General features: G+C 40.3%; 1 long non-coding RNA gene across 1 annotated transcript in view; it reads left to right on the top strand.

The window, feature by feature from the left end:
- Positions 1-26,242, top strand: part of LOC117359030 — a 36,546-nt gene extending 10,304 nt beyond the window's left edge. Inside the window, exons 2-3 of the long non-coding RNA XR_004539147.1 lie at positions 22,729-22,794; positions 26,172-26,242. This is a non-coding gene — a long non-coding RNA (uncharacterized LOC117359030). The remainder of the gene's footprint in view (positions 1-22,728; positions 22,795-26,171) is intronic.
- Positions 26,243-26,754: the final 512 nt, after the last annotated feature.

Here is a 26,754-nt window from a genome sequence, read left to right as displayed (position 1 = left end):
TCTTTTTTAAATTATTTGTCAGAATTTGGTATACTGATATCGGTGGAATCCCTGTGGTTTCAGAAAGTTCCTCGCATGTCGCACGAAGATCTTTTTCAAGAGCATCATCCCCGAGTTTCACACATCGTTCATCGGTTGTTGATTTCGGCCTTCCTGGTCTTGCATCATCATCTGTGCTCACATAACCACTCCAAAAATGAGTTGCCCACCGAGAAACTACTAATGCCAACTGTTAACTCACCACAAACTTCACCTAAAGCACTGTGGATTTCTGTCGGGTTTTTGCCACGTAGAGTTTCAGTCTTAATGTACAACCTCTGATTGTCAACAGACAGAGTACCCAAGACACCTGCAGCTTCCATTTCCCACACCTTGTCACAGCCACACTATGCACACTACAGAGCTCCTAAGCACACGCCCTGCTGCTTCAAGCACTGAAGTGAAAGTGAAACAAGGTTTACTGCAATTGCATCATCCACTTCCCAATGTTGCCAACCTGTGCATTATTTATGAAATGACCTTCGTAATATATGTAAATTTACCTAATGTCTATTCATTGTGAATAACCTGAAATCCTAATTGGCTGGGTGTGTCCTGTAGATTAGTTAAGAAGTCCTGCACCGGGGCATACCTAAATGTCTGTTAGGTCAATCCATTCCTCTGTGTAATCATAAGAACAGAAACCTGAAAAATCTAAATGTAGTCTAATAAAATGGAAAGTTGGTGCTGATGTTAGAGCAGGCATACATTCAATAGCTGTTTAAGGATCTCTAATGCAGGCTTAGTGCTAAAAAATAACAACCCAATAAACCTTACTGCAGGACGCACTAAAGTGCTTTGTGGAAGTTTTTCTATTTGCACGCGCTAATTGAATGCTATTTATATCTTTATTTCTTTTTGGAGAGAGCATGTCATGCATGGAGAGTCATGCATGTCATGCATGGAAGCTTTAACAAGCTGGTACTGAAATTACTATGTTAATTATTTTTAGTTCAACTCTCATTAATCACCTTGTAGAACCACACTATATATAAATAAATAATCACTTCAAAACTTTAGATGTGCTTAATAGTGAACGCTCAGACCCACAACTATAACCCAAGTGACAAATCACAGAGTCAGCTGTGTATAGAGACCATCAAGTAGCTAGTAAAGATTAATGAGTTTGTGCGCTTTGGGAACAATCAATTGTTGTGGGTTATAGGTAGTGATGTGATTAGCATTATTTTGTCTTTCTAGTACCCCTCCTGAAAAAGCCAACCGGTGAAACCTAAGTTGGGGGGGTCGGTGAAAATGTACCAGTTCAGTTATGGTGATAAAGGAAGTGCCCAGAGCAGCTGTGTTGGCTACAGTACCACCAAATATACCAAGATAAGTTGCTTTTTGTTTCCAATTGAGGATTCATTGAAGTTGTTAGAACGTTAGTTCTATGGTTATTGGTGGAAGAGACAGTGAACACGCGATGATGGTCTCTTTACACAGCTGACTCCGTGATTTTTCACTTGGGTTATAGTTGTGGGTCTGAGCGTTCACTATTAAGCACATCTAAAGTTTTGAAGTGATTATTTATTTATATATAGTGTAGTACTACAAGGTGATTAATGAGAGTTGAGATATATACATTTACAAGGTGATTAATGAGAGTTGAGATATATACATATCACCTTAGGTAATTGAAGTTCCCATGCATAGAGAATTATTTTTAGTTGCCATTTGCTAATGACAATCATTAGCATGCAACCTGAATTAAAAAAAAAAAAATACAAAACACATTTTTTTAGGGATGCATTAGAAATGGGCTTTGCATGTGGGAAGGTGGCAAGTCAAATGTGCGCAAGATAAAAGCGCTCAGACAAATGCACGAAGACATGAGAGCGCAAGACATGTGAGTGCACGACAATTGAGCGCAACGATAATTGTTTGCGGATATCTTGCGCTCACTTGTCTTTATGCTCATTTGTCTGCTCCCATTTGTCCGCGCGCTTTTGTCTTGCGCGCATCTGACTATGAACCTGTGGGAAAGTACCAAATTAGAATACTCTAAGCCCATTTTGTAGAGTATCTTAGTAAAAGGACTTCTTAGTTAATAATAGCTTGGCATGATATCATATGGATTACTTCAAAGATCATGTAACTTTATTATTCCTTCCTCCCCCTTTTTACAAAACCGTAGTGCGTTTTTTTAACTGTGGTAACACTTCCGACGCTCAAAGAATTCCTATGAGCATTGGAGCTGTTACCGCCACGACTGGCACTAAAAAACACACTATGGTTTTGTAAAAGGGGGGAGGGGGGTTAAATAGGTAGAGATCTTTAGATATATTTAAAACTCATTTTCAGCAGGGTAAGTTCACTAATCAGTTCCTGAGGCAGGCATAAAAGGGATAAGTACTTTTCAGATTCACCATGTACTTGGTCTCTTGGAAACATACTTTCAGTTCCCTATATCCAGGTGTGATGTAATTATGCAGATGGAAATGAGGTCCACCTATACCATTGTATAAGCTTTAAGCTTCATGTGGGAACCGTGCCCTTAGGTTCTGCTTACAGGGCAACTGAAACATGCACAACTCAGCAACTAACACCTTCAGTCTTTAAAAAAAACAACAACATAACTTCAGAGTTTGGGTTTAACAATTGTATTGAGAGATTTCATTTATTTGAAAACGGATTTGAATGTCTTTTGATCAAAGATGATAAGATAGGGAAAATGTAAGTATTTTCCCTGAAGGGAATGGACTTAATAGATAAAGACAGGTTGTTCACCCTCTCCAAGGTAGGGAGAACAAGAGGGCACTCTCTGAAGTTAAAAGGAGATAGATTCCATACAAACGTAAGGAAGTTCTTCTTCACCCAAAGTGGTGGAAAACTGGAACGCTCTTCCAGAGGCTGTTATAGGGGAAAACACCCTCCAGGGATTCAAGATAAAGTTAGACAAGTTCCTGCTGAACCAGAACATATTCAGGTAGGGCTGGTCTCAAATAGGGCACTGGTCTTTGACCTAGGGGCCGCGACAGGAGCGGACTGCTGGACACGATGGACCACTGGTCTGACCCAGCAGCAGCAATTCTTATGTTCTTATGATAGTTAAAAAGAAAGTAAATACATTTTCCAAGTAAATAAAAGTGTGCATGCTGTTTCATGAATCCATACCAATGCTTTGACTTGCAATGAATTATCCTGCATCTATTAGAAATTTACCTGCTGTAGTAGTGTGAACACAAGAGAGCAGCGTTTGCGGTGTTCAGTAAAATATTTACAGTAATAGGTAATGACCATTTAAAAGCTAGATTGTGAGCCCACTGGGACAGATAGGGAAAATACTTAAGAGGACCTGATTACTATTCAATATATTGTAAACCACTTTGGGTAAATCTCAATCATTTTCCATCTCTAGAATACACACTGCCTTTTCTCCTCACTCTGAAAATAGTCTAATTAAAAATATACTTTGAATGTCCCTGGCCTGCGGAGAAGTGGGAGTGATAAAAGCAGGGCAGGGATTTCCATTAAAGAAGTAAATGACCTTAGGTGAAAAGAACAGACTAGAATAGTCAATAAAACATTGCAAAAGTCATGTGTGAGTCACCTTCATGAAGGTGTATAAAACATCTGTCATATTTACTATCTCTGTACTTATTCTCTTTTATGGTCGTCTAAGTCAAAATAAATATGGTTGCAAAAAGAGATCAAGAGGGAAGAAAGCAGCACACGCCACTCACAAAATTTCCTAAATTAAGGCCCTTTTTTACAAAGGCGCGCTAAGCATTTTAGCGTACACTAAATCAATGTGTGCGCTACCTGCTAACACGTCCATAGGATAACATGCACGCATTAACGTTTAGCGAATGTTTAGCGTGCGCTAAAAAGCTTAGCGTACCTTTGTAAAAGAGGGGGTAAGTCTAACTTTATGGTATCAAACATATTCAATAGAATTCTCACATCTTGCTTACAATGTAGAGGTCATATGCAAATAGGTTGTTTGCATAACTTTTACTCCCTCTTTTATAAAGGTGCGCTATGCTTTGTAGCATGCGCTAAATATTGCACGCTAAACATGCGCTAAACCAGTGGTTCTCAACCCTATCCTAGGGGATCCCCCAGCCAGTTGGGTTTTCAGGATATCCCTAATGAATATGATGGAGGAGACAGGCATGCCAATATGTCTTATGCATATTCATTAGGGATATCTTGAAAGCCCAACTGGCTGAGGGTCCCCCAGGACAGGGTTGAGAACCACTGCACTAAACGCTAATGCGTGCATGTTATCCTATGGACGCATTAGCAGTCCATCTTGATTCAGCGCTCGCTAAATCTGTACTAAAACGCTTAGCGCGCCTTTGTAAAAGAGGCCCTTAATGTTAGACTAACTTTGTATTCAAAATTTTGACCCTCCTTACTAGGTTAATTGTGTGAGCAAATCTGGTAAATTCCAAATAGGTTATCTAAGTCCTCTATGTAAACATTGAACAGGGTTAGAGATAATATAGAGCAGTGTATCGCAAACTGTGGGCCTCCTGAGATTTCAGGTGTGCCGTGAGATGCTGGGGAGGAGGAGAGATGCCAGTGCCGGCTGACTGCGTACAGCAGTGTTTCTCAACTCGGTCCTGGAGTACTTCCTTGCCAGTCAGGTTTTCAGGATATCCATAATGAATATACATAAACTTGATTTGCATACATTGCCTCCATTATATGCAAATTTCTTTCATGCATATTCACTGTGGAGATCCTGAAAACCTGACTGGCAAGGGGGTACTCCAGGATTAAGTTTAGAAACCTGGCCTACAGGATGTGCCTCTCGCGGTGAGAGGTACATCCTGTAGGCAATCAGCTGGGGCCAGCACTTCTTCTCTTTGTGCGTCTTCCCTGCCTTACCTTCCACTGGCAGCTCAGGGCGTATCTGGAGGGCCTTTGCGCATGCACGACTGTCAATGTGATGATATCATATATGCACGTGATGTCATCGCATCGACGTCCGTGCACTTCTGGATGCCTCGAGCCACGGCCCCTATGTTTAATGAGACGTTGTCCTGGAGAGAGGAATGCGAGGATGGTAGCTTAAGTGAGGCAATCGAGGACAGTGCTTATCAGACATTTGGTGGCTGCAACTCCCACTGGCATGAACCATTAATGTATTTCTGGAGGACCTGCAATGCATAGTCTGGGAAGCTTTGGTTTAAGAACAATTATGAGAAAAAGAATTTGAATCCTAGATCCTTTTAAGCAAATGACTATCTAATTTGGGGGGAGCGGGGTCATGGTTTTGGTATACTACCTTTCTTTGCTACCGTTTATATTCATTATTTGCAGATATTTGCTCTGTCCCTAGTGGCTCACAATCTGCTTTTGTACCTGGAGCATCAGTGGTTAAGTAACTTGTCCCAAGCAGTGGCGTACCTAGCATATGTAACAACCGGGGCCCATCATTTTTTTGACACCCCCCCATCTATATGAAAAATATGATTTTTAGTAACAATCTACATATCGCACAACAAGAGTGTACCTAGGAAAAGGCAGCATCTTAAACACTGCAGTGAGCACTGGAACACCAACACATACATTGTAAAACTAAACAAACCAGATCCTGCACAGTCAATTGATCCAGTACAGTCGATGCTATCAGAAAGCCATGTCCCTTTCATACACACAGACAGAAACACCTTGGCCCAATATGGAATAATCACAAACTAAAAATAGAAATATGTAGACAAAAGTTAAACTGAACTGCCAAGAAACCAGACTCTGCATACAATGCAACACCACAAAAACAGTAATACATGTCCTCTAATACTGTGCAAAATATAAAGACAGTAGATGTAAATTTGAAAAACTGATACATAACAATCACCACTTTATAAATTAACAAATAAAAATAAAACAAATAATGAGAAATATGAAAATACCATTTTATTGGACTAATCCCCATAAGCTCGGTCCTCATCCCCACAAACCACCTGATTTCATCCACACAAGCCTTGAATTGTTTTATATTGAACTTATTATATTAAAGTATAAAAAGAAACAATATTCTATACAATTGTCAATTTATAAATCAGCGTCTTCTCCCCACTCTCTCTTCCCCATTTCCCTTCAGCGTCCTCAGCCCACTCTCTCTCCACTTTCCTTCAGCGCACGCACATAAAAACAAGCAAGTAATTTTATATCATTTTCATTCTATTCATTCATAGAAATTAAAGTGTAAATAATGCCAGTCACATAACAAAACATGATTTTACAAAAATAATTCCCTGCAATCAAGCCTGCAAGGATTACTAGATGTCTTTCAGCAGCTCCCCTCCCTCCCTCCCCTTTACCTTCGTGGCCAAGTCAAAATGATCTACCAACAATAAAATTTTAAAAACACAAAGCACATTGTACGCAGAGAAAATGTTAATTCTGGGGTGGGTTAGGGACCCATAGAGAAGAGGCCCCATGCCCATAAGCCCCTGTAATCACTGCTTTGATACTTAAACATGTGCACTCCCCTATATACCCCCAAAACCCTTTTTTACTGGCATATAAGTGGCTCCTGCGGCTATTGGGGTGGTAGATAAGTGGGTCTAGGGGATTCTGGAGGTGGTTTGGGGGGCTTACCATGACCTATAATGGAGCTGTAGGGAAGAGAAGCCATGGCACCCTTTTTGTGAAGTTCACAGCAGTGCCCTGTAAGGTACCCCACTATTTAGGTGGCATGTCTGGGTGTGCAGTCCATCACTTTGCAGACCTCTCCCACGTCCAACAGGGCTTGTTCTAGGCGTTTTGGACTTGGATGAAAAGTTGGACGAAAATGTGGTATAAAGATGGACGATTTAGTGGCTTGGATTATCAGATCAGCAGGACATATAATTAGACGATTTTTGAAATGAAAAAAAAATGTGGACGTATTTTTCAAAAATGTGTCTTAAGAGGGGGCGCTAGCGAGCCCGATGGGATAGGCTGTAAACAGCTCGAGCTCCGGCGGTGAGAATCTATTTATGTTTCAAATTGGCATCTTTTACTAACACTGCTTACTCAAAAAGGGCATTTATTGAAGGCGAACTATCGCTTTATATTATGGCATTGAGCAAACCTTCTAAGCGCAAGAGCGCGGAGCCTGCATCTCCTGGGAGATCCGGCGTCTCTAAGACCGACGACGCAGCCTCCTCCGCCATCTTGGATGAACTGCGTTCAATATGGGAGCTCATTGTGGACACCAGGCAAGATATAAATGATATGCGCTCGGACCTTACCTCGCTACGAGAAGAATTCGCCTCCGCACAAACGAAACTGACGAACTTGGAAGCCAGAACGGTGGGAACTGAATCGTCGATAAAACATCTCCAAAAGCAGGTCACTCGCATCTCCGCGCTTGAAAGGGCGCAGGAAGCGGCGGATAATTGCGCGCGCCAAAATTGCTTCCATCTTCTCGGGTTACCGGAGGGACGGGAGGCCTGCGACCTCGTAGATTTTCTGGCTGCACTTCTCCCCCAGCTATTAAAGATGAATGATGACTTCAAAATTGACTTTGACAACGCATATCGACTGCCTCAACCCAATACACTGCATAAGAAGTATCCCAGACCTATATTGGTATCTCTACTGAAATAATCATCAGGTACTCAAAATCATGCAGCATGCAAAACTTCATTCACCAATCACTTTTGAAGGGAATAAGATCCTTATTTTGCCGGATCTTGCAAAGGAGACTGCCAAACGCCGGAAACTACTATTATCATATCGCCCTCAGCTTAAAAACCTTGGGGCCAAGTTTGGAATGTTCTACCCTGCTCGCCTTCGGGTAACTCATAATAATGTGACTAAAGATTTCCATAACCCTACTGACCTAGCAGATTTCATTGAATCAGTGAGCCCAACTCTGATTGATAAAACCTGATACTTTATGTTTCAATCTGATTTGTTATGAGTCGTGTATTAGATGCTTAGAAACTCATGTTAGCTTTGCCTGGAGTAATGCTGTTTTGTCCTTTCTCCTTTCAGCTCACTGACCCACAGTATGTTTGAATTAGTTGACATGTTTAAGTTACTGTTTATAGTTGCAGTGTCTCTTAATGCAGATTCAGCAAGCACTTTCTTCCAATTGCATACTAATCTGGAGAATTACCATCACCTTAAAGCACTAATATGCATTAGTAATATCCTAATGTTATATCATTGTATACAGTGTATATGTCATTAACCTGTTTTTCCCTGAACGTAAAGGGTTTCAATAATCCAATAAAACGTCTCAAAATAATGCGTTATACTGAAAACCATCAGCCGGACATTGTCTTCTATCAGGAAACTCATCTCTCAGCTCTGGAAGCCACTAAGGTTTCCCCTTCATGGGCTCATACACCTTTGTTTTCTCCCTCTCTGGGACGGAAGAATGGAGTCCTCACACTCATCAGGAAGCGACAGGATATACAAATAATTTCTTCAGCACACGACACAGAAGGCCGCTGGCTGAAAGTGAACTTACTCATGGGCAACACTCATCTCTCTGCATATAATATCTATGCTCCAAATCTGGATTGCCCTGAATTTTTTTGAGTCCCTGGCATCTGATATTGGATCCAATTAAAGGATCCACTGTTTGTGCAAAACTATCGTCCTCTCTCTCTAATAAACACTGATGCTAAATTATTTGCCAAATTGATCGCTTCAAGATTACAACTTGTACTTCTGAAATTAATCAGCATGGAGCAAATGGGCTTTCTTCAAGGACGTCTATCCAGTGACAACACTCGGTTATTTACTCATGTGCTATCTTTAGCTCCAAAAATTATGCCAAATGGAATAACTATGTCACTCGACGCCGAAAAGGCCTTTGACAGAGTGGAGAGGCCTTTTCTCTTTCAAGTATTATCGTGGTTTGGATTTCATGACGACTTTATATGCATGGTTAAAGTTTTGTATTCTAATCCTTCTACTCGACTTCGCTTTAACAATGTTCTGTCTGCACCTTTTACACCATCCAGAGGCACACGACAAGGCTGCCCCCTGTCTCCCTTATTATTCAATTTAGCCTTAGAGCCTTTACTCATTGCTATAAGATCTGATAACTCCATAACTGGTCTCAATTTCGATGACTTACGAATTAAGTTGACAGCGTACGCTGATGATGTTCAATTATACATTGATATAGACTCATTGCCTACCCTGCTTCAATCTATATCTAATTACTCATCTGTATCTGGTTACAAGCTTAACAGTTCTAAAACCGAGGTCATGTCATTGACTGGATCACCTTGCGGAGATATTATTAAAACTTTGAAGTTGAAATATGCACCTGAAAAACTCAAATACCTAGGAATATATTTTGGTGCGTCCATTGAGGAAACCTTATCACTAAACACCTCACATATCCTACAAATAATCGACTCTACTACTTCCCGCTGGTCACCACTGAAATTATCTTGGTGGGGATGCTTGGACTCCTTGAGAATGGTATTAGTACCGAAACTTACATATATACTATCCATGATACCAGTGCTGTTCCCTCCAGCAGCCTATAAGAAATTTGAATCACTCATGACAAAGTTTTTATGGAATGGGAAAGTGCCGCGTATCGCTTTACACAAATTAAAATGCTCGAAAGACAAAGGTGGGGTAAACTTCCCTGACCTATATAGTTATCACCTGGCTTTTCTCTGTAGACAGGGTTCCAAGTGGTTAGAAGAGCCTCTGGATGATAATCAGTCTATATGGTTGAAATTGGAACGTAAACTGTATGGTACGCATCACTTAAAGTATTTCTCCTTTATGAAACAAGTTCATGGTAAAAAGTTGAATCCTGTACTTACAGCAACAAAAACTGCCATTCAAATAATAGATAACTTAGCTCCTCTGTCCTGGGGAGATACTATGAGCTCTCCTATCTGGCGCAATCCACACTTAAAGATTCAAGACCAATATCTGGAATGGCAATCCTGGCGTCGTCTTGGAATATGGTCCATACAGCAACTCAGGGATGGGGATCACTTCATAACCTACGACAAGCTTGCGACTGCTTACGGTTTATCACCATCTCAGTATTACCAGTGGCTTCAATTGACTCACTGCATCTCAGCACATCTGAAACAGTCAGCTCTCTCTAAGGATCAACCCACCATCCTTCAATGGGTGACCAAAATACAATCGCAATCAGGTCAAGCATCTAATTGGTATAAACTGAGGAAAAATGCGAGGAAATTTCATCCTCCCTCTGCCTTATATGATGTGTGGGCCCGTGAGCTGATAACTACGGAACCACTACCTGACTGGGAGAATATATGGCTGACGTCCTTCAAAGCAATGAAATCATCAGCAATGATGCAAATGGTGCTTTTTCTCTTTCATAGAGTGTACTGGACTCCAAGTAAACTGCACAAAATTGACCCTTTGCTTTCAGACAAGTGCTGATCCTGTTTGCAAAATGTTGGTACTTACAATCACATGTTATTTCAATGTCCTTTCTTGCAACACTTTTGGAATGAGGTTTGGTGTACAATATGTAAGTTCCTTCCTATTGATGAGTCTATCTCCTACCAGATTATTATATATGGTGCGAATACAGTTAAAACACATTTGGATAAATTTGAGTCTAGATTGTTATCCTGTTTACTGCTAATTGCATTTAAATCCATTATGTCATGTTGGAAGGACTTCTCTGCCCTCTCTTATGCTCATTGGTGGAACTCAGTATGTTTATACTCCAGATTTGAGAAAGTGGCAGCTGAGAAAACTAACTCTTTGTCGACCTTCCTGAAGGTCTGGTCACCTGTGATTGAATATTGCTTATCTTAAAAAGTGTCTGATGTTAGAAACACCTTTACGTCTCCTCACATTCGTTTTGAATACTATTTCAATTGCTTTATAGCTCATAATATAAGTTCTGCTAGTCTGAGACGTCTCCTTGATGTGTATTACTATGCTTGCTAGACGGAAATCACTTTTAACATATGCACTGCAAGTTTGTGACTGAAGTCTGAAGATTGTATTTTATGTTGTTAGTTGTATTATTTATCATTTTTGATATGTTTTATTGTAAATTCAATAAAAAAGATTGAACTGAAAAAAAAAAAATGTGTCTTAAGCTGTTTTTTACTTTGGACGACTTGCGAGTTGGACGTAAATGGACTTAGACGTCCCTTTCGATTATGCCCCTCTATGTGTTATAATGAAATTTATTATTGAAGATGATGTTAAATATAACTGCAGCCAACTTTTTGCCAACTAAATAGTGTATTTGAATTATTGATAAAGGAAAGGGAGGAATATAAGATGGTATATAAGAGTATGGCTGATATAAGAGTCCCAATGTTAATATATATAATTTGTCTGAATGCTTCTTAGGGTGTCTTCCTTACTGGTTTGAAGAAGCTGAGAGTATTCTCTTGTGGAAACATCCCCTCTCCCAGCCTCAGAGAGTGGCTGAAAGCTGGGGCTACTACTCTCTACTACTACTAATCTAATATTATCTCCCTGATTAGGAGGTTCTTGGCAAACCCAAGTTGCAGCAGCTAGGCTGAGTAAAATTGTCCATGGAGGAGAAAAGGACACCCATGCATTTCCTGACCTCTTTTCTGCTGCTTTAGGTAAAAGCAAACTGGAAGCAATAGTGTACATCAGTGATTCCCAAACCTGTCCTGGAAGAATCCCAGGCAGTCAGGTTTTTAGGATATCCACAATGAATGTTCATGAGAGAGTTTTGCATGCAGGGTCTGTTTGGTATGCAAATCTATCTTATTCTTATTCATTGTGGATATTTTGAAAATCTGACCCCACAAAAGGTTTGGGAACCCTTGGTTGTACAGGAAAATGCTTCCACCTGCTGGCTAGCTTAACATTTGCAAGTTTGACAGTGATTTTAAACTTGTTATTGGGCATTGAATTTATCTGCCTGTTAGAGCTTATAAAGTTCAAGTCATATCATATTGTGGAGATACCAGACTCTGTGAACGTATGTTTATATTCTGTTGTCATTCCCATTTTATTGAAATATAAGGCTATAATTAAGACATTTACCCCCTCTTTTACTAAGGTGCGCTAACTGATTAGCGTGCGCTAGACGCTAACACGCGTATGTTAGTCTATGGACACGTTAGCGTTTAGTAAACGCTAAATCGATTAGCCCGCTCTAATCGGTTAGCATACCTTAGTAAAAGAGGGGGTTAATCAAACCACATTATCTCTGGACTATGCCAGTTTTTGGAACCTACGGTACTTCTACCAGAACCAGTTTTAGACACGGCTGGGGCCTGCAAAAAAAAAACCCAACAAACCCTCACTTATTGGCCTTCAATCTCCAGCATTGCAGTGGTAAATCTCCAGCACTGAGATGGGCCACCCTTGGCGTCTCCACTCACAAACTTCTTAGTACAGCATTAAGGGGCATATTTTTTTAAAAAAAGAAACATGTCCAAAAAGTGGTATAAAGGGGCAGATGGACATTTTTTCTCATCAAGCCCTTCCAATTTGCTATTTTCAAAACCCATTTTCTGGATGGATTCCTATGACAATTGTCTGCAGTGCATCTAGATCTGAAGGAGGCATGGTATGAGCAGGACTAGAGAGAGCTTATTTCAATTTTTCTGTAATAATCAAACATTTTAGAAAACATCCAGGATACAATTTTAAAATTTGGGGCTAGACCTGTTTTAACAACAAATAAGTGACAAAAAGGTACCCAGACGGACCAGATGACCCCCCTCCCCTCCCACATTCTTTTCATTGATCACTGACCCCCTTCCATCTCCCAAAGAAGTGAATGAAACAATACATGCATGCATGTCTATCTGATAGCTTCAGATGTTATGGCCAATCCTAGTAGAGCAGCAAGCAGGTTCCTGAAGTAGCTTAGTGGGTAGTACAGTGTACTATAGAGATGGGGACCCACATGCATATCCCACTCTAACTACTATACTTATGGTGGGTTATCTGAGCCTTTCAAAACTCACCCAAATCCTACTGTACCTACATATACAGTAGATGACACCTGCTGGCATAAGGGCTATTGGGGTGGTGTATAGTTGGATCCAATAGGTCTTGAATGAGTTTTGGAGGGTTCACCATACACTGTAAGGTAAGAAGCCACATATCGTGAAATGTGTACCCAGTGGCATACCTAGCATATGTGATACCCGGGGCCAATCATTTTTGACACCCTCCCCATCTACATGAAAAACATGATTTTTAGTAACAATCCATGTCACACATGAATACCTAGGAAAATGCAGCATCTTACATACTGCAGTAAGCAGTACATCAATAAACCCATTGTAAAACTAAACAAGCCAGACTAGTACAGATCAATCCTAACAGAAAACCATGTCTTTTTGAACACACAGAAAACAGAAAACACCTTCACCTAGTATGTAATCACAAATTAACCCCTCCCCCTTTTACAAAACTGTAATGTGGTTTTTAGCCACGGTGGTAACAGCTCAGATGCCAACACTACAGTTTTGTAAATGGGGAGATAGAATAAAAATACGTAGACAAAGGTTAAAATGAAGCACCAAGAAGCTGGACTCTGCATACAATACAACATCACAGAAACAGTGATGCATCTCACCTAAAGCAAAAAATAAATAAATAAATATAATTTTTTTCTACCTTGTGTTCTCTGGTTTCTGCTTTCCTCATTTTTTGTCACTCTCTTCCTTTCATCCACTGTCTTCCCTCTCTCTGCCCCTTGGCATCTTCTCTCTTTCTATTCCCATTCTAGAAACTTTATGCATCCCCCTTCCATTTCTCCCTTCACCCCCATTAGTATGGCATCCAATGGTCTGCAATCTCTCCTCTCCTCTTCTTCCCTTCCCTCTCCCACACCTACATGATCTGGCATTTCATTCTCTCCTCATTCTTCCCCCCACTTCCATCAACTTCTGCCCCCTTTCTCTCCCTCCAATTCCATGCAGTATCCTTCCCCCTTATGTCTCTTTCCCTGCAATTCCATCAGCATCTTCCCCTTTCTCTCCCTCCACCACACTTCCATACCACCCTAACCCCCTTTCTCACCCTTCACCATGATTCCATACTACCCTGACTCCCTTTCTCACCCTCCACACCCTTCACAGTCTAGGTACCCTACAGATGTTTGGTGTAGTCAGCCATGAATATTTCATGGTAATTCTCCAATGTGCAGCATAAACCAGTTCATCAGTTAAGTATGACAAAACAAGGCAAAATCAAAAATCACTTCTGCATTTTGTGTAAGTGTGCCTTAATGTGCTATGTTGTTGCTTATCAAAGTGGAACAAATATCTTATTCGTGTATTACAGCTAAAGTTGAATTTTATGTTGTTTGACCCTGACCCCCTTTCTCACTCTTCACCATGATTCCATACCACCCTGAACCCCCTTTCTCACCATCCACCCCTTTCATACCACCCTGACCCCCTGTCTCACCCTCCACACTCTTTCATACTACCCTGACCCCCTTTCTCACCCTTCACCATGTTTCCATACCACCCTGACCCCTTTCTCATCCTTCACCATATTTCCATACCACCCTGACCCCCCTTTCTCACCATCCACACCCTTCCATACCACCCTGACCCCCTTTCTCATCCTTCACCATGATTCCATACCACCCTGACCCCCCCTTTCTCACCCTCCAAACCCTTCCATAACACCCTGACCTCCTTTCTCTCCCTTCACCACCCTACTATGCTCCTTTCTTTCGCCATCCCAAATCAGCAAGGTCCCAAGATGACTGCTTCTGCTCCGGATAGAAGAGGTAAGTGACATCGGAGGGGGCTGGGCCGGCAGACGCAGGGAGTCGCGGAAAGATCCCGCGATGACTGCGGCTGCCGGTCCAGCCCCCCCTGACGTCACTTACCTCTTCCAGAACAGAGGTGGTAGACGGTGCAGTCATCGCGAGACCTTTGTTCACTTCAGCGCAGCTGACTACTCTGTTATAAGTACGGCAGCCACGCTGAGGTGCCGTTTGGAGCAGCGGAAGGTTCCGGATCCTACCCCCCTTGCCATCCCTTGGTACGCCACTGTGTGTACCTGGTTTTCTTAATATAAAATTCATTATAGTGCCTCACTGCTCTGCTGCAATATTTTATGTGACCAGTCTACTAAAACTGTTGGCCCTTTCTATATCCCATTGGCTTCTTTTGTATGGTTTTCTTTTGACCTGCTGTTTTTGAAACAGAAACTAGTAAAAAACACATTCCCTACATACAAGGAAGAGAATAGCGTACATCCCTGCAATAAAACTAGCTGCAAACTATGCTAACATATTTCACAAGCCCCCACAGTCACCCACATGGGAAAAACATTCAGCATAAGGAGATCCTTCACATGCTCACCCTCAAATGTAGTTTATATAATTCAATGCAAAAGGATGCTACATTGGTGAAACAAGCCAGATGCTAAAGACTAGGAATAATTTAAACAGATATACTATAATTAAAAATTGTAATGCCAACCAGGATATCATTTCTGTGGGACAGCATTGCAGAAAACCACTATATCATTGATTTTAAGGTGAGGTTATTAAGAGGACATTTTAAGGCAATCCAGGAATGTAAAACTTTTGAGGTCAAAATGATAAAACATTATGAGACCCATCAGACAAGACTTAACAAATACATTGGCTTTCTCTGGCATTAAAAAATAATTGTCTCTGCTTTGACACTTTCTTATCACCCTTCCTTATGGCCCTGTCTCCCACCCTCCCCTCTCTTTTCCTGTGAGGCTGTCATTTGAATATTTTGATGTTTCACTCTTATATACTGATAGCTGTCTATCCCCCTCTTTTACGAACACATAGGGCTCCTTTTACAAAGCTGCAATAGCGTTTTTAGCACATGCAGAATTTTAGCGTGCACTAAACCCGCGCTATGCGGCTAGAACTAATGCCAGCTCAATGCTGGCATCTAGCATGCACGGCAATTTAGCACACGCTAAAACCACTATCGCAGCTTAGGAAAAGGAGCCCATAGCGCAGGTTTTAGCGCCAGCAGCGACTGTAACTATTCCGATGCTCATAGAATTCCTGTGAGCTTCGGAGCAGTTACCGCCGCTGCTGGCTCGAATAACCCGCACTATGCATTCGTAAAAGAGCGGGTACATTTGCTTATCTCTACATTTGAATAAGGATTACCTTCAAAAGCTAATCTAGCCATGCTCTAGTTAGAACAATAAAAAAGGTATCACCTGAATTATTTTTCTTTTGTTTTCTTTCTTTTTATTTTTACATATTATTTTGCAAAATTATGAAAATGATACCATGAGTTTAATTACACTTCTCCCTCCGTATTCGCGGATTCAGCATTTGCGGTTTCGATTATTCACGGTTTAGCTTGCTGGCTCCTTCCCCCAAATTACATCAGCTTGCATAGAAAAATCGCTGATTTCAAGCGTTTACAGAGAAAATTGCTGATTCCCAGCACTTTCTTCACCGTGTTTTGCCTCTCCTTCAGGAACAGACCAGGTCTTCCACCATGTTATTCGCGGTTTCACTATATTCACAATGGTTTTTAATACGAAACAGCGAATAACATATGAAAAAGTTATTTGCGGTTTTTCTGTATTTGTGTTTCTGTTAATCCCCTATCACAGCGAATACGGAGGGAGAAGTGTATACCTATATCGTGTAGTTCATATTACTAATGTATGATTAAAAATACTTGCATATCCCACTGCTTTCTGTCTACATTAATGAAATTTTATTTTTATATATTCTTTATTCATTTTCAAGATTACATTAAGTGTTAAAATATATTCAATCACATAAACAATAAATACATCACTTAGAAATAATCATTAACACATCTCACAAATTCTTATCCCCATCCCTATCCCAACCCACCCTCTCATATATTCCATTATCATATAAAACATGTAATAATAAAATCCCCCCCCTCCCTGCACCTTAAATTAACAAATAAATATAAGGGAACCAATTTTGAATTAATCTTTACAATACTTCGTTAATGGTTTCCACACATCCTGAAACTTTTTAAAATAACCCCGCTGTACTGCAATAAACCTTTCCATTTTATATATATGGCATAGAGAGTTCCACCATTAATGAAATTAACTGGAATGTATTAAAATAAACAGTATCAAATAAACTTAATTTTAGTATTTTGTGCTAAAATGATACAAAATTAGGCTCCCTTTTATCAAGTCGCGTAAGGGCTTTTAATCGCAGGATGCTGCGGTAAAGGCTCCGACGCTCATAGAATTCCTATGAGCGTTGGAGCTTTTACTGTAGTGACTCATGAAAAAAAAAACCTCTAACACAGCTTGATAAAAGGGATCCTAAATATGCTTTTACTATAGTTCATTATCATGTAATGAAACAGTTTTATATTTGATTTCTTCTACATTTTTATTACAGGTTGGCAAATGTACTAATTTAATGCTCTGTTTGAATTTTATTTTAAACTGGAAGCTTGTTTTGCCACCCTATACTGAATGTGTGTTGCTGTCAGCCAAATTCACATGGCTGATTACTTTTCTAGCATATTTATCCATCATAATCAGAAAGATATCATATTCTCCGTAAAGCAAAAGAGAATATCACCCCGATTCTGCAATTCATGTAAAGGGCACCTTATCCTTGGAGATTTTGTTTAATCTTATTTACAGTGTACATTTTACACATTCATAGACACAAGCAGCGAAACTTGACCCCACCATCACCAAACTAATGATCAACACAACAGACATCAAAGTGTTTCGAAAAGAAATCACAACATTTCTATTCAAAAAACACGTCCCTACTAACTAATCTCCTCCCCTTTCACACAAGCTCTCCCTCTCTTGAATAACACATTAGTCAACTCCTAGAACCTTTCCTCCAAAAATATTCTGATTCCTAAATAAGCATCTACCTCACTATCCAACAAACTTCTTACGTCATTGTTAGGTAACTTCTCGTCTGTAACCCGTATATACTGATATTCTCCACTGTATCCTGTTATCATTTGATTCTCTGCTATGTAATTCTTATAATTGAATCCTTTACCACACCATGTAAAGTACATGAATCACTGTTATGTAATTTCTCTAGATAATCTTTGTTACGCAATTCTCTCGGTAATGTCCAGATCTCTTATAATTTGTAATCCGCCTAGAACCGCAAGGCACAGGCGGAATAGAAATCACTAATGTAATGTAATGTAATTTTGCAAAACACTAACCCCTGTTTTACTAAGGTGCGCTAAGTGTTTTAGCGCGCGCTAAATCTACGCATGCTAAATGCTAACGTGCATGCGTTAGCGTTTAGCGCGTGGTTAGCGCGTGCTAATATTTAGCACACGCTAAAATGCGTAGCGCACCTTAGTAAAAGGAGCCCTAAGGTGTCCTTTTACTAAACTGCGGTAAGCGTTTGGGTGCACTTACCACATATTAAACCGGCTTACTGCAAATGTCGCTCATTTGCACCTCTTTCCCAAGCGGACTGGTCTTTACAGTTGCAGACTATGAGTGCTTTGAAGCTTTCCATAGCGAAGATACACGGGTATTATACTCAACAAAAATGTAATATGTCCTCCTCTCTGTTATACTAAGTCCCTCTAAACTTTCTCTATACTGTCCTGTAACCCTCATTGGAGTTCCTTCTCTACACCATTTCCTGTAAACCGTGCCGAGCTCTACGATTGTGGAGATGATGCGGTATACAAACTTAAGGTTTAGTTTAGTTTAGTATAATGAATAAAGTGGCTACTTTAACCTAAGTTAAATTCTCTTGGGGAGGGGGGAGAGTTTTGTTGTGGTTTATGGAAGGTTTCATGAAGAACCAACTGGATGCCTCGCGTGGTTATTTGCTTTGAGTGTAAAGGGTGGGTGGGGGTTGGTGTTTGAATTTTGATGCTTCTTGGTAGGAACATTGAATGTTAGCAAATGTTTCCCCTGTGTTTATGTTTCTATGGGTTGTATTTATGCAGAGCATTGTTACTTATTTTTATCCTATCCTACCTTTATTTCCTTTTTGTGCTGTATATTATTATAAAACTTCAATAAAAAAATGTAATGATAAACTGGCTTTCTGCAGAATGTGCACTGCCATCCCGTGATAGATTTGGCTACCTGTGTGCATATACCGTGCCATACCGTGCCTATCTGCGTGAGTAATAATTTCTGCTAATTTTCTCTTGGGGAGCATGTTCATGTGTTGAGAGTGGATACAACAGCACTGATCAGTTAGGACGTGGGGCTTTGCCATATGCTAATTGATTAGCATGGTATTAGTGTATGGGCATTTACCACCTATAATATAGGTGTTGATAAGGGTTCTTGTGTTAACTTTGTTTAATGACTAAATGGCAGTGGTGAGATTAGTTCATTCTTATTAATTCAGAAAATGAAAATGTCAACCATTTTCCAGTCACAGTATTGGTGGCCTTAGTGCATGGGAAAGATATACATAAGTAGCATGTTAAGGCCACTTTTGCCACAGCTTTAATAAAAGGATCCATAAGACTGGAACATTTTAGTATATTCTGATTTTCTTCCAGGTCAACAAGTACTACTTAGGTGTTCCTTATCTCCTTACTATTTACTGTATATACTCAAATATAAATTGAGATTTGGGGGCCCAAAACATGGCCCCTAAATTAGGATCTTAGTTTACATTTGAGCCACCGCCCAACCTCTGTCTGTTCTCTTCCTCTTGAGCTCAATCCCCAGAGACCACTATCTTACATACATGACCCCCCCCCCCCTTTTCCAGCTGGAAGCTTACCGGTTGGTGCTCAAGACAACTGCTGCCACAATGCTGAATAAGGCTGTGACTGCAGACAGTGGATGCTGACCAGTATGGGGAGGTGTCAGGGTGGGATGTTGGGGTGTCGGGATGTTGGGGTGGAAAATTGGGGGTTTGTAGGTGTCGGGATGGCATGTTGGGGTGTAGGGGGTTTGGGAGATCAAGTGGGCCCTGCAGCAGCAGGAGCATCCTTCCCACCAACTGGATGTATGTGGAGATTTGGGGGGGATTTAGGCAGGAGGGAGTGGTCATCCCTCCTGCCGATCGTGAATGTGTCGGGGGAGTTAGGCAGGAGGGAGCAGGCATTCCTCCTGCTGATCATGAATGTGGGTGCTGGGGGGGAGGGTTCTCTGTCACAGCCAGCTCAGCTGATCACAGCAGGAATACTTCCCCCCTGACCAGTTAAGCTGGCAGGACTCCCCAAAGCAGTGGTTTCATAGAGTCCTGCTGGTTCAGCAGATCAGGGATTCCTGTGCCACAATCAGCTGAGCCGGCAGCAGCATCTACTTTTAGGATTGAAATGTAGGCCAGCATTTTACAGGCCTACATTTCAGGCATCTGTCGCGGATCTAGGGAGATGCATAGTGATGTTTAAACTCACTAACGCCACTTTCAGGCAAACCCACACCCAAGCCCAGACTTGGGTGAGCTTAAGTGTTACTATAATGTAGGTGACCTTCCTTGCCTTTTTCTAAAAATGTGTGTCCCTATTGACTGCCAGACGACGGTAGGACGCCTACCACCACCTACAGTCGGGACACCCGTTTGTAGAATCAGCCCCTTCATGTCTGCTCTCCTGGGACTTTGCACACACTAACTGGATGGAATGTTTGTGCCCATTCTGCACCCTTGACACCCAACCTCCTGAAAAGTAGTATAAAAAATTAATTTCACATTTTGTGGTAAGAGATTTTGCATGTCCTAAGCAGATGTTAGGGCTTAATATGTTTTAGTAGCTATACTTCTTAGTGTACAATACAGTCAACTCCGCTTAAGTGCAAGGCCTCTGGACCGGACCGCCACGTGTGCTTAAACAGAGTGTGCGCTTAATTGGAGTACCATTTTTTCGTCATGAAAAATCACAGTATGCTGTAGTCAAATGCAATAAAACTTTTATTCAGCAAAAAAACCCATACGTAAAACAATTCTACATGGCTCAATGCAATATACTGTAAACCTTTTTTTAAACCAACATTCTACTGAAAAAAATCAGTCATTGTTTTCTGCACACAGATTGCACGATTCAGGCTGTGCATCTAACTACTGTAAAACTGGCCATAGTAGCGACATCCATTTATCTCCAGATAACAACACTATGTGTAGGGACTTCAACACGTCTGAGAAAGAAACAATCCCTGTAGGTGTTTCATTAGTCATGATGACCGCAGCAGTATCGCCGTCATCATCAGACTCTTGGTTGTCTGCAGTGTCCTTTATGACTGTACAGATATCGGAATTAGTGCTGTCAGACAATGTGGGCACATCGTTGTCAACGGCAACATACAGCTCAGACTGTTGTGGCAAGAGTCCAACTGGGAGTTCAATGGACGAAGTGTCAGTTTCAGTTGTCTCATCAGATTCGTGAATGAAGCTCGCCTGTCGATAGCAATTTGAAATCATTCATGATGAGACTCGACTCCATGCCTCCCGTACCATGTGAAGAGAGTCGAGCACTGTCATTTTTCTCACAAGCTCAGCAGCTAGTGGGCTGGATTCTGTGCTTGCATCAATCACTGCCATCATCAGCGTTTTGTTTTTCGCCATGCTGCTTCTTAAATTTTATGCTGTTATGAACCTTCCACCTCTCCAGCCATCCATTTGTTGCTTTGAAGTCTTCTACACCCTGTTCTTTGGATAGCTGTGCTGCTTTCTCCATCAGCAGAGGCCCACTGAATGGCAGTTGACGTCTCCTAGCTTCAGCAAACCATCGCAGCAACACCTGTTCAATGTCTCCAGCCTTCCCAATTCTTTTCTGTTTACTGGTAGGATTGCTGCTGTTTTGCCAGTCTTTCAATATGGCTTGTTTTTTTTTTTGTGAATCCGAGAAATCTGGCTAGAATGAACGCTGTAATGTTTTGCAATAGAGACCTGACTCTCCCGTTGGTCAAGTCTCTTTAAGACAGCGACACGTTCAGCCAAAGACAATGACTTTTGTCCAGCATGTTTGACACGTTCAGTCAGAGTCAAAGACTTTTGACCTGCCAAAAACAAAGGTTTTTCTCCACGAGACACCCTGGTGCAGTTTCAAATGTTCGAACACCTGGCCAGGCCTAGACTGCTGATCCGAAACACGTGGCTCATCAACTTTTAACCAGAGTGAACGTAATGTGAATGCATAGAGGTGGAACCTATACCATCAGTGCACATAAGCGGATTGCAATTATCCGGAGTTTATGTCCATTGACTTTAATGTAAAAGAAAATGGGACCATGGTGATAGGCTGCAGATAATAATAATAATAACAACAATTTATATACCGCAGGACCGTGAACTGATGTGTGTGCTTAACCGACGTGCATGTAGGTGGAGTCGACTGTACCAGAATGTAAATCACCATGAGCCAATACTAAACAAAAGTTGTGAACTAAATAAAGTAATTAAATAAGTAATGTAGCAGGCTATAATAAAGCTTGTATTCTATATATAGTTTTTGTTGTGTTATTTTGTTTAACCTCTTGAAAAGCTTGCTACTTCTTGATGAGCTCTGGGCTGAAAACCAGACATAACAAAATGCTATATTTTTGGGTTTGTTACTGAATTGCATTAAATCTTTTTTTTTATTATTGGAATGAAAGAACAGAGTACAATAAACAACCAAGTTTTAATAGCACAGTAGATTCATACAATACACAATGATTATCCAATTCAAGGATACTGTACCACCAACTTATTCCAGCAGAATTAACATACCAGTTTGCCTGCACTATAATACCATCTAATGTTCACTGAAACCCATTATGAAATCACTCTTCCCATTTCTATGCAATAGCTCTAATGTCATCTTTTACGTGTGTGTTCATTTTCACGTTCTCAAACAGATCCCAAGGGTTTACAAGACACCGCAGCTGCAGCACAACCAAAGGTGTTTATATTATTACGTTCAGGTAATTTACATTACATTATATTTCTATTTATGGATCACTAATATTCCCCAAAAGGAGTTCAATGTGATTTATAATTTAGAAGAGCCTGGACATATCCAGGGATTATGTTATTTCATAAGGGTTCATGACACAGATAATTTGGTTTATGTAGGCATATGCTTATGGTATATGGTTTGGAGAGAAGATTGGCTATATCTGGTGTTATAGTCTTGATATTATGGGTATTGGTATGGGTGTCATTTTCCCAGTTGGTGGGGTTATAACAAGAATATACTGTATAGTATAAATAGGTGTTAATTTGGGGGAATGGCCTTACCTGCATTGTAAACCAGCACTGTATAATATTAAAGAACAGATGCTTTGGGCTCCTTTTACTAAGGTGCGCTATGCTTTTTAGTGCATGCTAAATATTAACATGCACTAACTACACACTAAATGCAAATGCATGCATGTTAGTATATGGACGTGTTAGCATTTAGCACACACGTAGATTTAGTGCATGCTAAATGTGCGCTAAAATGCTTATCGCACCTTAGTAAAACAGGGGGTTAGAGTTATAGAATACGCCCAATCTATGGCACAGGTATCTAGTCTTGGTTTTCCATGGCCTAAATGTGTGTACCTAAAAGTTATTATTTACACTGGTAAGAACATAAGAACATAGGACCATAAGAATTGCCATACGGTGACAGATCAAAGCTCCATCAAGCTCAGTGTCCTGTTTCCAATAGTAGCCAACCCAAGTTCTAAGTACCTAACACAGATTTTATGCTACTTATCCTAGGAATAAGCAGTGGATTTCCGCAAGCCATTTCAATTTATGGCCTATGGATTTCTCTTTTAGGAAATTATCTAAGCCTTTTTTAAACCCCGCTAAGCTAAATGATTTCACCACATTCTCCGGCAACAAATTCTGTACCTTTTCTAATTCCACTATATCTTTTTTGAGATACAGTGACCAGAATTGCACATAGTATTCATGCTGTGGCCGTGCCATAGAGTGATACGAGGACATTATAACATTTTCATCTTTGTTTTCCATTCCATTCCTGATAATTCCTAACATTCTATTTGCCTTCTTAGCTGCATTGACGCACGTTGAGCTGAGGGTTTTAACGTAACCTCAACAATGACACCTAGATCCTTTTTCTGGGCAATGACTCCTAACATAGAACCCAGCATCACAAACTTAGTACAATTTTATAAAAGGTATACACACCTTTGTAGAATTGTGTTAAGGTCATTCTAGTTGACACTGATTATTTTACTGCTATACACAGTCAGACCCTAACTGCCTACAGTAATTCCTGTATTAACAGCTTAGGACACTTTAGTAAACAGGCTCCTATTTCTGAAATTTGCTTCACAAAGCTAATTTCACATAAATTAATTGCAAACTAATAAAGAGTCAAAACAATTTTTGCCAAAAAAATTCATATCTACCACTGGTTTAAGTGAGAAAACTTTTTCTCAATACTATAAACCCCTCCAAATTTGGTGAGCTTGTACGAGGGTGATTTGAAAAGTTTGATAAAAAAGCAAATTAAACAATGTAGTCTCCATTGAGGGCTGTACACTTAGGCACCTTTTACTAAGGTGTGCTAGTGGTTTTAGCGCGTGCTGCATTGCCGCACACGCTACACGCTAATGCCTCCATAGAGCTTGTGTTAGCATTTTCCATTTAGCACGTGCAGCATTGTAGCGTGCGCTAAAAACTCTAGCGCACCTTAGTAAAAGGAGCCCTTAGTCCAACGAGATTCTGGTTTTTTTCACAAGCTATTTTTCCTACAATATGAAAAAAACCCAAAACTCGCTGGACTACCAAAACCGTGATAATGTTTTTTAGTGCAGGCCGGTATGCTGAATGCTCTGCGCTGCTCCCAACACTCATAGAGTTCATATGAGTGTTGGGAGCAGCGCAGAGCATTTAGTGTGCCGGTCTGCACTAAAAAACACTATTGTAGTTTTGTAAAAAGGTGGGGGAGGGGGTAAGTGTATAATTCTCAATGGAAACCATGTGATTTAACTTGCATTTTTACCAAACTTTTCAAACCACCCTAATATTTTAGTAAATCTACATTAACGCTTGCTTTACACACGTCACAAGAATGAATTGAAACTATTCTAGTACATAAGTTCCTTAAAGACTTGTTTACAAAAGTTGAGCAACAATTTAACCCTTTACAGCAATAGTTCCCAACTTTGTCCTTGGACCACACCTAGTCAGTCAGGTTTTCAAGGTACCCACAATGAATATGCATGAGATAGATTTGTATACAGAGGAAGTATTTCATGCAGATTTAACTCATGTATATTCATTGTGGCTATTCTGAAAACCTGATTGGCTGGGTATATCCCAAGGAATGGGTTGAGAACTCCTGCTGTTCAGTGGAGTCATTAATACCAGTTTGGCAAGAAACTAACACACAATTTTTCCTCTTAACAAATGAAATGTGTTACTCCAGGCCCATTATGCAGTATGTAATTGCTTCTTCAATTTACCTCACATCAAGATAATGAATATTCAGCCATTAATCCCTCTACCTACAGCATACTTAGATTTACACATTAATAGGCTTTTTTGTGTTAGCTGATCAGTGAATTTTAATACTGCACTAAAAGCTATATACTATTGGATGAAGTGGGTAGACATTGAACATCATGGATTAATGCCAGTTTTTATCCCCTTCATAATTCATTTTCCCATGCAAAATATCTTCTGAAATTACCTTAGTAAGGGATAAGAAAACAAAATTCAAAACACCCCCACAAATATATAAGAATGTTATTTGTATATTTCATTTGATTTTTTTTTTTTTTTAGCCCATCCTCCCAGAGGAGTTCAGAATGGGTTACAAATCAGATGTTCAAGCATTTTCCCTATCTGTCCCAGTGGGCTCACAGTCTATCTAATGTACCTGGGGCAGTAGAGGATTAATGACTTGCCCAGGCTCACAAGGATTTGAACCTACAACCTCAGGGTGCTGAGCTATAGTTTTAACCATTATCTTAGTGAACATCAAAATCCTTCAACTATAACTACACACAACCTGGACTGTTTCAGTACAACAAAATAAGAAAATAAGCAGCCAGACATTCTAAGGCTTTGATTAATTATGTTTGTTTTTACACAGAGATCTATGTCCTCCAGTCATGTTTCTAAATTTATATTAAAGCAGCTACAAGTTGGTACACTACTTATTGTCTGCTTTAACCCAAACCTAATAAAATGTCAAGTTTTCTCCTATAAAACACTATCTAGCATCCTGGTTTTATGATGCCAAACAAGTTTTATATAGAATTGCTCTTTTATGCATCAACACTGAAAATACTGTTTTGTAAGCAGTTTTCTATTTGATTGTGTGTTTTTATTGCAGGCCTTATCTGGATTCAAGTGAGGTGATGTCATATATTTTTTAAAGTACAAATAAAAGAGTCAGCAAAGCTATTAGGTTTGCCAGTTTACATTTATTTTTTAAGGTTTTTATTTATGTATTTATTAATTTTAATCTCTCAAAGCATATCTACATATAGCATTTAAGTTCCAGTTTATGCATGTCTGAAACCTAAGCAATGCTTCTAAAATAAGCACCATAGTCTGTCTATAGGTATAAATCAGGAGTGCAGTTAAGGGTGGGCCTGGGTCAGTCTAGGCCATCCACTTTTAGCTCAGGACCACCCAGCTGTGGTGTGCATTGTCAGTGTAGCTGATAGGCATTTCCAAGTGCCAATTGAACACATCCATAGAAGGAAATCCCTGGTCTTCAGAATACTGTGGCAATCATTGGCCATGCTGCCACTCTATGCATGTCCAATTCATGCTGTGGTAGGGAGTATGGTTGCCAAGTGCAACAGTGTTTTGATGCCCTGGGGGGTTCTGATAAAAGATATCTTCAGATAGCAGGGGTTGGGGATCCAATATTTTACCCAACCTTCAAAGTATCCAGCACTCCTATCCGT

The sequence above is a fragment of the Geotrypetes seraphini genome, chromosome 4 (genome assembly GCF_902459505.1).
Source record: "Geotrypetes seraphini chromosome 4, aGeoSer1.1, whole genome shotgun sequence".
Taxonomy (NCBI): Eukaryota; Metazoa; Chordata; class Amphibia; order Gymnophiona; family Dermophiidae; genus Geotrypetes; species Geotrypetes seraphini.
This window is presented reverse-complemented; position numbering and strand designations above follow the sequence as displayed.